The 13,748-nt window shown below is 30.7% G+C and overlaps 1 long non-coding RNA gene across 2 annotated transcripts; it reads right to left on the reverse strand.

The window, feature by feature from the left end:
- Positions 1-2,446: 2,446 nt before the first annotated feature.
- Positions 2,447-4,585, reverse strand: LOC142531275 (uncharacterized). Of its 2 annotated transcripts, none has more exons than XR_012816244.1 (6): positions 4,457-4,585; positions 4,299-4,351; positions 3,589-3,800; positions 3,405-3,490; positions 3,216-3,318; positions 2,447-3,094 (listed from the first exon to the last, which is right to left on the reverse strand). It is a non-coding gene; the product is annotated as an uncharacterized LOC142531275 (long non-coding RNA). The 2 variants fall into 2 exon arrangements; XR_012816245.1 differs by having other exon boundaries at positions 3,210-3,318; positions 3,890-4,351.
- Between the last annotated feature and the right edge of the window lie 9,163 nt (positions 4,586-13,748).

Here is a 13,748-nt window from a genome sequence, read left to right on the forward strand (position 1 = left end):
ATGGGAAAAATCCTGACAACACGAGTCGGAAAAAAGGCGGGTCATGGTACTTTTCAGGATGAGATTTGGGATAGATTAAAAAAACTGACAGTAAGTTTAGTCAATAAATTAAAAAAATAGGATATGGAATTTGAATTGGATTTTAAATCCATTGTCAGATTTTAATAGTTGATCAGTGATTATTTTTACTATAGTTTATTTGTCATTCCGAGAATCTTAATTAATCTAGTAAATGATACGAAAAGAAATAATTATTTTTTTTAGTAGTAATGTTATGTGTTTGCTTAAATTATTAATAATAAACAAAAAAGAGTGGAAATTTTGCTTAAATTGTAATATCTTCTTACTCTCTATATGTTATTTTAATAAAAAGAAATAATAAAAAAATAATATTTCCACATAGGTAATTAAAGGATATTTTATAGGCAAAAACTTGTGTGAGACGGAGTTACGGGTTATATTTTGTGAGACAAATCTCTTATTTGGTTCATCCATGAAAAAATATTAGTTTTTATGCTAAAAGTTTACTTTTTATTGTGAATATCGGTAGGGATTGACCCGTCTCACAGATAAAGATTCGTGAGACCGTCTCACAAGAGATCTACTCTATTTTATATTTTTTTTAATAAAATGGTAAATATTCGTTTGCTTTAATATCTTCTTACTCTTTATATGTTTTTATTTTTTTTAAAATCGAGATAGGGGGAATAGCCCATTATGCCTTTTTAAAAAATGGGGACAGAGGAGATAGTTAGGTACACATATTAATCCATCAAGTACAAGCCCATCAGGCCTTTTTTTAAAGGCCTCTTGATTTCAACCCTTGAACACACCACTTGGGAAGGTTTTTTTAAAAAACATTATAATTTAATAAAATCATTTTTAAAATATTGCAAAATTAAAAGTTTTGTAAAACTAGTACAATCCGTGACTTGCTGTTCCCGATTCATATTTTAATTATTTTTTTTAAAAAAAAGAAAAGCCTTAGCAACGGTTTGTGGTTAAACCGTCGCCAATAGCGACGGTTAAAACATACACCGTCGCTAATGGCAACGATTTAAACAAAAACGATTGCTGGTAGCGATGGATTAACCAGAAACCATCGCTATGGTACGGATTCAATACAAGACAAAAATTTTCGCATAAAGAAGTTGTAAGGGATAGAATATAACTTGGATGAGACAAAGAAGAATTTGGGAGAGATAAAAGAGATAATATTACAGAACTTGTAATTATTGTAATTATTGTAGATATAATATTATATCAAGTAAATATAATTATTGTAATTAAATTATGTATAATTATTAAATATTGTAATTATTGTATATATAATATTATATCACGTAAATTAAATATAACTATTGTAATTATTGTAGATATAACATTATATCAAGTAAATATAATTATTGTAATTAAATTAAGTATAGTTATTACATATTGTAATTATTGTAGATATAATATTATATCACGTAAATTAAATATAATTATTTTAATTATTGTAGATATAATATTATATCAAGTAAATATAATTATTGTAATTAAATTAAGTATATTAATTAAATTTTGTAATTATTGTAGATATAATATTATATCACGTAAATTAAATATAACTAGCCACCGAGGCACACACGTTGTATGTGTCATGAATATATGAGGCTAATATATTAAACATTCATGATATTACAACATTATGACACCAAAATATTTTGTACTTGATCCATGAAAGGCAAATGACCCCAAAACTTAAATAAATATTTTGAAGCAGTAATATCATCTCATGTGAAATAATGATAAACTTCAATGTAAAAGAAGTAAACAAATAGTCAAAAGATTATCCAAACAATATGAGAATATCATCAAACAAAAATTTATTGAATATAAAAACCTAAAATTTGTCTTCCACATTCAGCTAATAAATAGAACAAAAAACAATTACAGTTGTAATTATCTTTAAGCATTTTATGCATAAGCTAAACCAACTCTGGTCTAACGTAATAAAAAAATATTCATTTTATCAAATCATATCATGGTACAACATAAACATACAAAATAAATAGAACAATATATTAAAACGTGCTATAAAAAATTGATATGACAGAAAAAAATGTAAATAATTGCAAGTATTTTGCTAAATACATGGCAAATAAAGTAGAATTGATAAACTTCTTTTATTTGATCGTTTGTAATGTTTCCAAGCATTATAAATTGGAGTATTTGATAATAAAAAGTCTCACCAGAACTCAAATATTAACATAAAACAATAACAAACAATTATAAAGCGTTGTAATGAAATTTTTTTAAAACTAAAGGTTGTCATTAACATGTGAAAACTGAATTTAAAAAAAAAAATTAAAGGTTGTCATCAACACAGCCAAAGACAAAAATAAATAAAATAGGACTATTTTGATCCATTGAATATGATGAAAAAAATATGAAAAATTGATGAAAAAGATATGAAAAATTGTAAATTAACCTAAGAAGCCATACTTAAAAGTCTCAACTTTGCATCATTGTCAGACTATAAATGAGAAATGAGTTTTTTAAAAAACTAAAGGTTGTCATCAACACAGCCAAAGACAAAAATAAATAAAATAGGACCTTTTTGATACACTAAATATGATGAAAAAGATATGAAAAAATGATAATTATGAAAAACTGTAAATTAACCTAAGAAGTCATACCTAAAAGTCTCAACTTTGCATCAATGTCAAAGTATAAATGAGAAATGAGTACAAACTTTAGAGCACCATGTTCAATTCGCTTATTGCAATTGCATATATTATCACAAATAATTTGCTTATTGCATTTGCATGTATCAAAAAACCCAAGGTTTGATGATGTTCAATTCCAGAATTTGAATACCAGAATGGAACTAATTGGTGATGAAAAAATAGACTATTACAACAAAATTTCCTGACCAACTGATTCAATTTCATCTGAATCAAAATTTAGATTAGAATTGAGGGTGATTAACTTTTCTGCTGGTTCGTCTCTAGGTACACTTGGCACATGCTGCTCATCTACTTCTTGGGAGTATAACATATCATTTTCAAAAGACACTGATGGGTAGCGGTGCCTGTAGTGATATGACTTCCTGTCACAGAATCATTTGCCAGTCATGCAGTTGTAAACTTTGAAGTCAAAAGTCTCCTTAAGATATTCAATCAACGATGAAACACATCTCAATCAAGATGAGTAACAAAATCTACGCATACCCCAAGATTCCTTATCGACGAAGGCGTGGCTTTGCTGATGGTTTGAACTCGTTTACATTGTCCATACTGTTACCCAACTGTTTTTGTATTTCTTTTTTTGCCTCTGAAATGATTTATAATGATATCATGATTTCCAAACAAATGCATGGCACATGGGAATAATTAGAGAAATAGCATTTAAAAAATTACCTTCCAGCCTCTCGTATGCATCAAAAAATTCATCTGGGTCTTGGAGCTTATCGATGTCCAGAGATGGTTACAGGCTTACAGGCTGACTGTTAATGTAGAAAAATTACCATTTAGTCAATCACATATGAATCAAATGAGTCTCTCAGAACTTATGTTATTAAAACTCATAAACTACAGTCTTTACCTGAGACTTGTCTTCAAAGAAAATGGTGCTCGTTTTCGAGCAAGGCCAAGACCTTGCCTTCTATCTCGAGGCATGCCCTTACCCTTTTTAGAAACATCATCACTTACGTTTACATTTTTAGCAAAGCTCGCCAGATTGGAGTCCAAAATCGCTGTTCTGATGTCCACAATTCTCTTCGCCTCAATCAAGAGCTTTTCCGGACTCCTTAAGCCCTAATATACATATAGAGCACCGCACCGATTTTTCATTCCCTCTTTGCGAATAAAACACTCAGAAAAAATCATGAGCTAACTAAACCAACTTCAAGCAAGATGGAAGTCACAAAATCTACGGCAAATTCAACGTAGTCTTGTTTTCATCCTTTCTGCACATTTCTCCTCCAAGCCACAGTCATTCGCACCACAATAGTTAGTAATACGGTGGAACTGAACCCAGAGGGAAGGAAAAATCAAAATGCAAGTAAATGGTTTCTGCATTTCTCATCTTATCAATACAAATTGTAAATGCAAAGTAGTTTACACAGAAAATTAGTCAAACAATTAATCTTTGTATGCTACTATCAGCATTCAAAAGCATAAAATTCGCACGAAAATTAGGCAAGCCCTTTTAGCTGATGACTTCAAATAATCGAATAATATAAGCATTTTCTCTCCCAATAAAGCTAGTCAAAAGAATGCATAAATTAAACAAATGCAAAACATTAAAAGTACCCGAGATTTCATAAACTCATTGATAGAATCTAAGTCCTCAGAGTCGATGGGCACTGAAGAGGAACAATTTACCCAATTCAAACGATGAATAAAAAAATTGGAAAACAAATATAAGGTGTAAAAATATTACAGAGTAGAGAAAGAGATAAAAATGAAACCTTCAAAAAGTTGATGGGTTTGAAGTGGGATTGAAGATCGGTCAAGTTTTGAGAAGCTTTAATTTTCACGGAAGAGAAGGATCTTTCACAGAAGAGAAGAAAAAAATATTAGACTGAGATTGAACAATCTGGGTGGGAAATTGAACATGGGAAAATCCAAGTGATGCGTTTAAGAACGTGGAGTGATGAAGTGGGGGTGAAGGGTATTTTAAGTAGTTTAAAAAACAGACCAAGACACAATTTAATTACTCTAGTATGCTCAACTTTAATAAATAGTAAAAGATTATTTAAATTATTGTAGATATAATATTATATCAAGTAAATATAATTATTGTAATTAAATTAAGTATATTAATTAAATTTTGTAATTATTGTAGATATAATATTATATCACGTAAATATAATTATTTTAATTAAATTAAGTATAGTTATTATTATTCCAAAAATCCTAAATTACAGTATTACAATTCCAATAATACAATTAATATTATAACTATTTTTTTTTGACGGAATTAATATTATAAATATTGTTATTACTTAAAACTGGTATAATGAACAAACAATATAAAATATACTAAACAAAAAAAATATTATTACCTCTTAATATTCTGAAAAATGCAGAAGAGTTATGCTAATAATTAAATGGAAAAGTCTGAAGATCGGTGATGGAACAAATGTTCGATGCTCGGTGCTCGAAAAAAATAATTTTGCTCCTAAGTTGCTCGGCTTGGGTGATAAAATGAAGAGCATGACGAGAAAGGGTCACGATATAGAATCCGTAGCAGACTGTCACGGAACATTTGAATCCTTGTCTTAGTGACGGTTTTTGTTTAAACCGTCGCTAATAGCAACGATGTTTTGTTAAACCGTTGCTATTGGCGACGATGTTTAGTTAAATTGTCGCTATTGACGACGGTTTAATCCAACACCGTCGCGAAAGCACGGATTCAGAAAAAAAATAATTAAAAATATGAATCCGGGACAGTAAGTCCCGGATTGTACTAGTTTTAACACTTTTCATTTTGCAATATTTTTAAAATGATTTTATTAATTTATAATATTTTTAAAAAAAACCCCACTTGGGAAGCAAGAGTTAGGCAAGAAGACCTGTAAAATGCCAATTTTATTTATGTATGTATTGACATATGATATTTTTAATCACATATATTTCATTATATTAATTATAGTACTTTTTTTTTACAATTTTAGTTAATATTTCAAAAACAATGTTATTAAATGACCAATATTAATATTAAATTTTTATATATATGTTGTTAAAAAATAATCTTGAAATATGTATGTGTGTTGGACAACGTAATTATAATTTTAATAATGATATTAATCATATAGTTACTTGATTTTGACGAAAAATCTAAAATTGATATTAAAAATTAAAAAAATACATTTACAAGAATATAATTGACTTAATGAAACATGTAAGACTAAAATGACAAATCAATACATACATGACGGAAATTGATATTTTGTCTTCATTTATTGCATGCATAAAAAAAGAGTCAAAATACATAAAGTTTAAGACGAAGTCTACTTTTTAAGATCCAATTATACGAACAACTTTCCGGAACAAAAAAAGTCAAAGCAACATGTAGAGTAATGAGATGATGCAAACCTACTTTGAAACATTTTTCCAAAAAAAAATATGTTTCGTATCTTTTTTTAGTTATGCATCACATCATTTAAAGATTTTGAAACGTATATCTCTGTGAGACGATATCATGAACGTATATCCATGAGACGGATCGATCTGATTCATATATATCATGAAAAATAATACTTTTGACATAAAAAGTAAATATTTCTCGTGAGTTAAGTTAAGTCGGAGATTTATCTCATAACCTCTTGTTGCAGTAATAAATATAAAATTCAATTTGCAAATAACAAATATACTAATAAATACATAAATATATCAAAATCAATATTACATCAATAACAACTCAATAAATATTTAAAATAACTACATAAATAATACTCGTCTAGTTTTTTAGAGGCGAAAATATTTATCAAATCTATGTAATCCAATTGTCAGACCATTTCTTTCTCAATCGACAACATAGTTGGCTCATTTAGTATATCTTGCGATATTGTTGATCGAAGATAATTCTTGTATAAACTACACTTTTAGTCTCTATGATAGTAGAAACTACAAAATCAAAGAATTCTTTGAATCGAAACAACAACAAAATAAAATGACAAAGAAATCCCAAAAAACAATTAATTTCATCTTTCAACAGTCCACACATTCAAACTCTATTCACAATTTATTTTATTTCCTTAGACTATTCACTTATTAATTACACAAGTCGCGCATTAAATTTATATAAAACTCATAATTCAATTATAACTCATTAAAGAATTTAAATAATGTGATGTGTGCTTTAGTTATATATTTAATTAATATGATCTCTAAACACATTATAGTACCCATATCGCAAGTAAATTTCATTTTCAGTGAGTATCCTTTGATAGATTAATCTACAAATATAAATATAAATGTGTATTTATAAAGACGATTTGAAATAGAAATAAATCATAAATCATGAAGAAAATTACTTACCTTCAAGCTTAATAGAACTAGGGGACTGTAAACTTTATTTGTTGAATGAGAACAAAAATCGGGGTTGAGATTTTGAGTGAGTTAAAGAACAAATAACATATACATTCATATATATATATATATATATATATATATATTTATGTATATAAAAGGCCTTTTATTGGGCCGGTTCCTGAGACAACACTTGATTGACCTCATAAAAGGTACGGTTCTAACGTGAGACAATCTCACTGAAATTTTTGTGTTATTTTAATGTTTTTTTTCTTTGGAGTTATGATTGGTACATTATCGTCAGAAAAATTGGTTAAAAATATGGAAGACGGCCTCACATTAATGGGTGCTTTGAACGTATAATATAAGATTTGAAGGCATTTTAATCGCCAAATTCCTTCAAATCACATGAAATCCATATTGCTAAAAATTTATCGCTAAAATTTCCCACTTTACAAATATATACTACTACTCTTCGTTGATTTTGGAATTTTGATTTAAAGGGTTTGTTTTTTTTAGTGAATACTTTAGACGAATACAAAGGCATCAAGAGCTTATTCTTCTTCATGTTGCTTACGGTCTCACGGATCGACTTAGTTTATATATGCGAGAAAAACATAATATTTATGACATAAAAAATAATATTTTTCATAAGTTGAATCGAGTCGGAGACCTGTCTCACAAAAAATTCATATAAATAGCATTTTGGCAAAACCATAGACCACTCGGCAAGGATTGTGGAGTAGGATTTATACAACCATACGTTGGATAAAAAGTACATGTATTGTTATATATATATATATAACATAAACCTTTTATTTTATTTTATTTACTTTTTACAACTTTATTGAAATCAAGATTCTAACAAGTGCGAAGAAAAAGTCAAATTTTATGAATTTAATACAAGATCAGACATGAAATACATTTTTAATTTTTATTATAATTTAGTTATATCAAGTAAAACAATAAGGAACACATAAACATACAAAATTTAAGAATAAATTTATAAATCTTATAAATATTTTACCTTTAAAAGTAACCATTAAAGAACCTTTAGGTATATGTATAATGTTTTTTTAAAAAAATATATATTATCAAATATTTAATATTGAAAATTTTAAATAATTTTCACCAAAAAAAAAAATTTAAAGTTAACTTAAAACTAAAAATTAAAAATTATTCCAACTTAAAATTTTATTTTAAAAGTTCACGTATAATCCTGCTTACTCATGCTTAATATGGTCACCTTTGATTTAACCTCTTTTTCTTTTGCTCGAATCAAATATTTTTCTTCTAGCTTAAATCCATTTTTTTTGTTCTTCTTTGATACATCAGGAGATAGACTCGGCCCACTCTCGAGAGCCCATGAGAATTCAGGTCCAATATTTAGGGAATTACGAAAGTCGTCTTCATGGCCAAAGCCCGTTTATCTAGATTCAGTTGAAGGTCATCCAAGAGTTCATCTCAGCCGAGCTCTTATATAATCATTATCTCATAGATTAGCAAGAAGTGGACGAGCTCCTTGGCCGACTCCCATCATGGCCCGAGCCTACCTCCCAGAATACATTATCGCATCGATCGAGAAGGTCTCAATCGACCACCCGAGCCGAGCTCCAATAGAAATCCGGGTAGTAGACGGGCTCATGCCTCAAGGAGCTCCCACTCATATATATTAGTGCGTAGCTTGTAGAGACAAATCTCGTAGAGATTTAATTCAATCTTATCAAAGATTCTGAGAATCCAGAGTCCTACAGAATCAAGACTCTGTCGGTTTAGTCATTGAAGAATCCCAGTCACAAATTCCGGTAATTGTTTATTCATTATACATTCAGTACTCATTCTAGACATACACAATATTCCCTATGTTTTCTATTCTCTGACTTGACCGTCAGAGGGGCTACGTCGGAACAACCTACCGGCTGTCTTCTAACATTCATGTTTGTACTTCCAAATTCCGAAGGTCCGACCCAATCTTCAAAAGCAAGATCCAACCTTCCGGCTATTGACATCATTTTTAGAACACTGATCAGTTATAATATTTTCAGAAATTTATTTTCATATTTCCAGAATCTTCAGAAACCTCATGACTATTCACGAGTGGACGCTTTGGTTCATGAACAGATGCATGTGTCACTTCAGAAAAGAAGTGTTGTTTGGCTAAGAGTCATGTCCGTTCAGAATTGTCTCCACGTTATCTATAAATAAAAGTGCATCATCAGATTCAAAGGGTCTTGAATAAACTTGTTTTCTCCATTGTATCCTGAAAGAGATCGAGAAACATCTCTTAAAAGATAGCGTTTAGAAAACGTGCCTTGGAGTCAATCAAAATCCTTTATATTATTTTTTTTTTAAAATTCTTCAACAGTTTTAAGAGATGTCTTCATTCAAGGATTTAATTCTGAATGATTTTGTGGCACAGTCCATTCAAGTGATGAATCAGGATCTAGTTCGTCTCGACCGCTTCAATGGTTATAATTTCATGCGTTGGCAGCACGCACAGAACAATTGAAACAGCGAAGGAGTTGTGGTTGGCACTGGAAAACAAATACCGTATCGAAGAGGCAAGTAATCAGAAGTTCCTGATAGGTAACTATTTCGATTTCAAGATGTCTGAAAGTAAACCTGTTCTTGATCAAGTTCATGATTTACAGTTAATTGTTAGCAATCTTAAGAATGCTGAGATTACTCTGCTTGAGCCTTTTCAAGTTGGAGCCATAATTACAAAATTGCCTTATTCCTGGAATGGCTATAAAAAGAAACTGAAACATGATGAAAGTAAACATACTTTGGAATCCCTCATGCGTCATCTGCGTATTGAGGAGGACTCTCGTAAGCGAGAGAATTTTGATCAGGAGGCTGGAAAAGCTAATATGGTTCAAGGAGAAACATCTACGAACCATAAAAACTGGAAAAAGAGGAAGAATCTGATGTCCAATGGATTTCCTCCTCAGAAAAAACAGAAAGGCAATTGTTACTATTGTCAGAAACCTGATCATTTTGCCAAAGATTGCAGAAAGCTCATCAAGGATGATAACTTCAGAGGAAAACAGATTAATATGATTGCTGGAAATGATGATTCGAATTTCACCGCTGTAGTAGAGGAAGCCAACTCAATTGGTTTTGAAGAAGGATGGTGGTTGGACACAGGGGCCACTGTTCATGTAAGTTATGATATGTCAATTTTCAAAACTTACAAAGAATGCACTGATGGAAGAGAGGTGAAAATGGGGAACAATGTTCGTGCCAAAGTTACTGGAATTGGAACAGTACTTCTAAAGTTCACATCAGGCAAACCACTGACATTGAATGAAGTGTATCATGTGCCCGAAATGACAAAGAATCTGATTTCTGGAGATCGTCTTAACAAAGGAGGATTTAAGTTGGTCATTGAGTCTGACAGCCTTGTAATATCCAAGAATAATGTGTTTGTAGGAAAGGGCTACTCTTGTAATGGCATGTTTAAGATGAATATATTAAAAGATAATTCTGCTTATATTGTTGATTCTTTATCTTTGTGGCATGCTAGATTAGGACATGTAAATTATAAATCTGTTAAGAACATGCACAACTTAGGAATAATATCGAAATGCAAAATGGATAATATTCAAAAGTGTGATATTTGTGTTCAAGGAAAAATCACTTGCAAACCACATAAATCTGTTTCATTAAGAACAACAGAATTAGTAGGACTTATACATTCTGATGTGTCTGATTTACATAGTAAAGTATCTCGTGGTGGAAACACGTATTTTGTCACCTTTATAGATGATTATTCGGAATATGCTTATGTTTACTTACTTAAAAGCAAAGATGAAGTTCTGAGCAAATTTCTAATATATAAAGCAGAAGTTGAGAATCAATTGAATCGTAAAATTAAAGTCCTACGTTCCGATAGAGGAGGTGAATATCAAGTTACAGAGCTTGCAAAATTTTGTGAAAGAAATGGTATAATTCACGAGTTCACACCACCATATTCGCCCAAATCGAATGGTGTTGCTGAAAGAAAAAATAGGACTTTAATTGAAATGGTAAATTGTATGTTGATCAGTTCCGGATTACCTGATTATTGGTGGGGTGAGGCACTTCTAAGTGCCTGCTATATTTTAAACAGAATTCCTATGAAAAGAATTAGCAATACTCCATATGAATCATGGTTCAATCGAAAACCAAATCTCAGTCGACTCAAGGTATGGGGATTTCTTGCATCTGTGAGAAAACCAAACCCTAAGATTACTAAGTTAGGAAATAAAACCTATAAATGTGTCTTTATTGGATTCTCTAGAAATAGTATTGCATATAGATTTCTAAAACTAGAATCAAATGACATATTTGAATCCGCAGATGCTGAATTTTTTGAACATTTATACAAGTCTTCATCTTTACCTCAAATTGAAAATAACCCTACTCATAACTCATCCAAGAGAGCTCATGAAGAATCCTTGGATAGTACTGCTGTTAGAAAAAAATAAAAGGCAAAGGAAAGAAAAATCATTTGGTTCTGATTTTGTAACATACTTAGTGGAAGGTGATGTAAATAACATTACACACCAAACTAAGTTTTCTCAGAATGATGATAGTGAGCCTGTAACTTTTTCAGAAGCTATGACTTCAAGAGATGCTGTTTTTTGGAAAGAAGCAGTTAATGATGAAATGAGATCCATTATGATAAATCAAACATGGAAATTGGTTGATCTACCTCGTGGTTCCAAACCAATTGGATGCAAATGGATTTTCAAATGAAAACTTAATACAGACGGCTCTATAAATAAATACGAGCTAGATTAGTAGCTAAAGGTTTCAAACAACGCCATGGTATAGACTACTTTGACACATATGCTCCCGTGTCCAGGATATCATCCATCTGTGTGTTATTATCTCTTGCTTCAATTCACAAATTAGTTGTTCATCAAATGGACATAAAAACGGCTTTCCTAAATGGTGATTTAGAAGAAGAGATATATATGGAGCAACCAGACGGTTTTGTTTTACCTAGGCAAGAAAAGAAAGTCTGTAAATTAGTAAAGTCGTTGTATGGACTAAAACAAGCACCCATGCAGATAAATGTATTTATTCAAAATATACGAATAACATGTGCATTTTGGTTTGCTTATACGTTGATGATATGCTCATATTTGGTTCTAATATGGAATGCGTAAATGAAACGAAACAATATCTAGAATCTAATTTTGATATCAAGGATTTGGGAGAAGCTAATGTGATTTTAGGAATCAAGCTAATGAGAAAAGATGAAATGTATTATTGTCTCAATCTCACTATATCAAAGAAATACTTAAAAGATATGGTCATTTAGAAGATAATGCAGTTTCTACCCCTATAGATCCTAGTATTAAGTTGATGAAGAATACTGGTCGATGTTATGATCAAATGCAATATGCCAGTGTGATTGGAAGTCTTATGTATGCCATGCATTGCACAAGACCGGATATAGCATATGCAGTTGGTCTGTTATGTCGTTTTACTAGTAATCCAGGTAAAGAACATTGGGATGCAATTTCAAGAATTCTTAAATATCTGAAGGGAACTATTAACTACAGATTGCATTATCAAGGATATCCAACTGTACTTGAAGGTTACAGTGATGCAAGTTGGAATAACATTGAATCAAATTCAAAATCTACTACTGGTTGGATTTTTACATTGTAAGTGCGACTATATCATGGTGTTCTAAGAAACAATCATGTATATCAGATTCAACCATGTTGGCAGAATTTATTGCTTTAGCTGATGCAAGCAAAGAGGCTGACTGGTTGAGAAATCTATAGATAGATGTTCCCATTTGGGATAAGCCATCTCCAGCTGTGATGATTTATTGTGACAGCAAAGCTACTTTGTATAAGGTAGCAAACAAGACTTACAATGGTAAGCAGCGACATCTCAGTCTTAGACATCAGTCTATACATAATTTACTCAAGCAAGGAGTTATTACAACTGACTATGTAGAGTCGAACAAAAATTTAGCAGATCCTTTGACGAAAGGACTTGCTAGAGATTTGATAACAAAAACATCAAAAGGAATGAGGTTAAGGTCTATGTGATTATAGTTACTTAACAGGAACCCAACTTATGTTTTGAAATACAGACAATGTTCAAAGGGTACTAACAAGTTAAAGAATAACTTAGAAGAGACATTAGAGTATTCATTTAAACCCCTATCTCAAAATCTCTAATGTGGAAATTCTGCATGTAAGAGGCTGGATATAGTTCCTTAATAAATTCAACTATGAGAGTAAGTGACTCGCAGAATCACTTTGAGGGAATTACCTATATGAGTGTGGAAATCAGGCCGTTTTCTATGAGATCTTATAGACCATCTCTAGAGCACTCACGAAATCGGGATATTACGCATGGCCAGTAATGCGTTGGAACAAAATAAGACAAATATTTTGAATGAATAATAGTATGTGTGATGACTCCGGTTGGTTTTATAAGGGTCCTTGGTTCAAGACTCGTTCACCATAGTACCTTAACTAAACCTTGAGTTGTTTACTAAAGTGGAAGTTCAAAGTCAAAAGCTACTTTCATTTATGTGCTATTTATTATTAATGATGCATTGTTTTAACTACAATGGCTTGATCCTGAAAGGGTACGTAGGCAATTACTTTGGTGGTGCAGCCAATTCAAAGTTTTATCCTATGTATTTTTATTTTACTATCTAAAATTTTGAAAATGGGGGGAATTGTTAGAATATTTTCAGAAATTTATTTT

The sequence above is a fragment of the Primulina tabacum genome, chromosome 17, assembly GCF_025594145.1.
Source record: "Primulina tabacum isolate GXHZ01 chromosome 17, ASM2559414v2, whole genome shotgun sequence".
Lineage (NCBI taxonomy): Eukaryota > Viridiplantae > Streptophyta > Magnoliopsida > Lamiales > Gesneriaceae > Primulina > Primulina tabacum.